The sequence below is a fragment of the Halyomorpha halys genome, unplaced genomic scaffold (assembly GCF_000696795.3).
Source record: "Halyomorpha halys isolate HHAL.00 unplaced genomic scaffold, Hhal_1.1 Scaffold1776.1, whole genome shotgun sequence".
NCBI classification, from domain to species: Eukaryota; Metazoa; Arthropoda; class Insecta; order Hemiptera; family Pentatomidae; genus Halyomorpha; species Halyomorpha halys.
In genome coordinates this window covers 49,237-53,598 of record NW_027106287.1, presented here as the reverse complement: position 1 = coordinate 53,598, position 4,362 = coordinate 49,237, and the positions used below count along the sequence as shown (strand labels likewise).

At 28.5% G+C, this 4,362-nt stretch overlaps 1 long non-coding RNA gene across 1 annotated transcript in view; it reads left to right on the top strand.

Moving 5' to 3' along the window:
• Positions 1 to 746: 746 nt before the first annotated feature.
• LOC136795105 (uncharacterized) overlaps positions 747 to 4,362 on the top strand; it is a 14,168-nt gene continuing 10,552 nt past the window's right edge. The window contains exon 1 of the long non-coding RNA XR_010842650.1: positions 747 to 875. This is a non-coding gene — a long non-coding RNA (uncharacterized lncRNA). The remainder of the gene's footprint in view (positions 876 to 4,362) is intronic.

Below are 4,362 nucleotides of genomic sequence, written 5' to 3'. Positions count from 1 at the left end.
GTATACCGTCAATTTTTAACTGAAAATTACCCTATGATATCACTACAGAACCTCTTCTCGTAATTGTTATTTTTTATTACTTACATCAATTATTATAAATATGTATTCTTCATTCAGCTAACTATGTTGATATAATGTAAATTGTATATGTATAATGTATTACATTATTATGTATTCTGTAACCATATAAAAAATAAAGAGGTTTGGAAAAAAAAAAAAAAATATGCCAACGTTCAAATTCTATCCATAGTTCTATCTATATCCAACCCTGTATTTTTAAATGAGTTTTAATATACGCGCATATATTTTATCAGAATAAATCAGATTAAGATAAACATATCTGTAAAAAGCTTGTGCTATCTTAATATAATTAACATATTATTATACTAAATTATTTTTCTCTTTTCTATACCTGAAATATAGTACTTATTGTTAATCGAATATTTATAAAATATTTATTATCAGCAAGTGTATTATTCGGAGATTTTCAATTTTTTTAAATGATATTCTCTCTTATATAATGAATAAATAAATAGAAAACCTGTTTTGAGTAAAATTAACGTTCAACCTAATATTTGTTGAACGTATAGTTACTATTTTTTTATTAATAAAATTTATTTACATAGTTTATAGTATTAAAATATGCAAATATCAAATTTCCTTATTTAGGTAAATTAATATTATTTATTTATTCAAAAAATTATAATATCAAATTCACTGATTTCACATTTCTAGCATTTCTATGGATAAAAAAGGCATAATAAAGTCGTTAAATTAGAAATGAAGCAGTTCAAGATTTTTGACGTTCATCCCAAATTTATGTCTTTTCACCGACTCCTGAAAGACCAGCAACTTTCGGCGCTTTAGGTCACTAGGTGAGTGAGTCCTGTTCGTTCTTTCACTCTTTATTTAAATTTATACTGCTATCTTAGAAAAAATAAATATTTATTTTAATATTAGTTTTCATTAAGATTAATTCTAGGGAATTGTCCTATAGCTTGAACAACAACAAAAAAAAGGTAGCATGTTGAAGATATCACACATGAAAATAATATTTTGCGAATTCTTTATTATTGGCATTATTCATTCATTTGTTAATTTATCAGAAGCATCTTTGCGAAATGAAATATAATGAACAATTATTCGCAATAGGCAAATACCTAGCAAAGCTTTCACTTCGCAGGATAGTAATTTTAGATATACGTATATATTTAATGTAAGGATCTCTGTGGTAATCCATACAAAATGTGGTCACTACCAATCTAATTATATCACCCGTATATTTCTAAAAGTACGAAAGGCTGGGGAAGTTGATTGTCTGAAATATATTTTTTTATGATGTTTCAAAGTTGTAGAATAGATCGTAGAACAACATAACGGATCTTAAGATATTGACAAATGAACAAAAAAAAAAAAATAAGAAACTTTTTTCAAAATTCAATTAAGGTGAGGGACGTATATTTTTAACTTGAAGGACCTAATGGGTTGAGAGAAGTGAAATTTCGTGTAAAATAAGTTACATTTGTCGGCATGGACTCATGGTCTAGCAATAATAATTTATCGAGTGAAATGTTTCAACTTGTAAATAAAAAATTAAAGTGACTCATAAATACACTTTTTAACAACCTAATTTTCAAATATTTTTGAAAAGGACCCCCTTTATCATCAAGCCATAAGACGTGGGCCACACATTGTTTGATTTCCAGCTTAGTGATGAAAGTGATGTATTAGTGACGCAGAATTATGTGGATTGAGAACCATTTGGGTTAATAAAAGCAGATGATTATAACTTAGAATTAAAAACAATTATAACAAACAGACGAAATTCAATTATTATACAATTGATGAGTCAAACCATCTCCTGCCAAGTTCATAACTGAGTCCATTAAAAAAAAAAGTCTAGTTTACTGTGTGCGTTGTTCTGTAAAGAAATCTATATTTTGTTTCATAATCAAAAATTGGAGCAAAATTAGGAAGTAGGCTGAAAGAATTTGCTCCACATTCTAAAATTCGTTAAAAAAACCTAAGAATAAAAAAAATCTACATAGATGGAAAGAACCATAAAAATTTTTTTTCTTTAAATTCTATCAAAAAAGGCCGATCTACTTACTAACCTAATGCACGTTTTCCTCATTAGATGAAAAATATATATATATCAAAACTGAAATTTTATTTAATATCCAAATTATATATTTACTATTACTGAAAATGTGTTGAAAAAAAAGATAATGAGCTAGAAACATCGTGAGGTTTCGCATTTCAACATACGAAAAAACGATTAATGGAGCAAAGTATCACTAATTTCTAAAGTGAGTGTTCAAACATGGGAAACAGATTACAAGTAACAATACCTGGACAAACATGGTTAAATACAATGACTATATAAATAGTTAAAGAGTATGGAGAAGGCACTCTAAAGTATATATAATACATTTCATGTATTAAATACTAATCTTACTATTTTTAATGAAGAGTACGAAAAAAAAGAAGAATACACACTTCAGATCATTCAGTTTATAGATACTAATTTTCACCCCTAAAAAATCATTCACAACACTTTTATATGCTAATAGATCTTAATTATTTCAATATAGCACTAATATACTTATATTCTACCAGCACACTGAGCATGTTCTTCTCTTTTCGTTGAATAAGAAAAAAAAATATTAATGATTCCCTTATGGGGGAAAAAAAATTGTTTTTTTGAGGTGCTTAAAACGAATGTCGTTGCATATATTGGTTCAATTTATGTTACCCTATCATAATAATAAGGTATACGTAAATGTTTAATTTTAACTAAATTCAATAATTTATATCATATTATCTATATTATATCAATCTATATTCATCAAATATAGTAATAAGGAAGCATTTGCGGGTCAGCAAGTAGATACTGAAAACAGCATTACAGACCGGCAGTCAATATAAAAAAATCTAAGTTTTTCGAGGAATTGGTAATGGACAAGAAGGATAGCACCGAAAACTGATAAAAAATAAAACGTTACAAGTAGTGAGACAATTGGACGAACTTAGGAAACATCAAAGATATCTTTGAAATTTGTGAGTAGTCTAAGTGAGAATTGCCACCGTTCATACAGCCATGACTTAAGATCAAACTTCTAAAGTGACTGTACCCAGAGACATCCATGACCTGCAATGTAACTCAGTGAGCGGAGTACATCCTATTGGATAGCGAGGCTTTTATGTTTGCACGGCGACATTGCAACATTAGAAACCAACTGAAAACCGTGGAAAATTATTTTGAATTTTAAAAAAATCAAATTTAAGTCATATTGTATGGAGAAAATGTAATGTAATGTAGCTCATGAATATATGCAAAGTGCTCAGATTGTAAAAACTGTGTAGCTAATGACTAGGGTAGATGCATTTAAAAACTGCATAGAGCAGGAGTGGCCAACTTTTCTCTATATCAGATCTACTTTTTATCTTATAAGTGCGTCGCGATCGACTTGTCATAGGCGTAGCCTACGGAGGAAGAAGGTATGTGTAATGCTTACTATGTTTATACACTGTGTAATACTTTTAGTATTAGGTGCATTACTGCGAGGTATGGGTAGATAAGTAATACATATGTTCAAAAATACTTTTTAAATCACTTATTTATTTTTCGATATATAGGCTCATGATGAAAATAAATTTCCAGATTTAACTTTTGATAGCAGCATTCCGTATATGCGTTACCTGAAAAATTCAATTTGTTAATCTACCAATAGCTCACTGAGTACAAGGCTTATCTACCGTAAAAACAACAACACATTCAGGGGAATTAAAGAAGAAGGGGAAAAAGAACGTTGATAATTAATAACTTTTGATCCATATGAAATATGTCTGAAACTATTGCTAGAAAGTTTTGTCTTCTACAATCGCTTCAAAGTCCATGGTAAATGGAATTCAACCCCAGATATCGACAAAAATTGGCCTCATAATCAAAATGTTGGCCACCCCTAGCATATAAATAAAAATTAATTATCATTTATAATTCCCCTAATATATAAACTAACTATAAAAATAATAATTACAAATGTTATTCAGACTCGTTTCATGGAAAAAGGTAAAAATGCTAATAAATTTGTCTTAACGTTAGTAAAGTTTTAATTTTTTAAAACTGTTACTTTACGATTTTATTTGCAATAAAAACGCATGTTATGATGTTCCATCTGTTACTGAAAAAGTAATAAAAATGTTAAAAGTAACATTTTCACATTATAACTTGAAACTCAAAAAGTTCATAGAACCGTTTTGTTGTACACAGAGCATGAGCTTCCAAGAGTCTGAAGTTGCCATGACAACGATTACGGACCTAGGCAAAATTTTATGTGTATATGGCTAATACTATATATA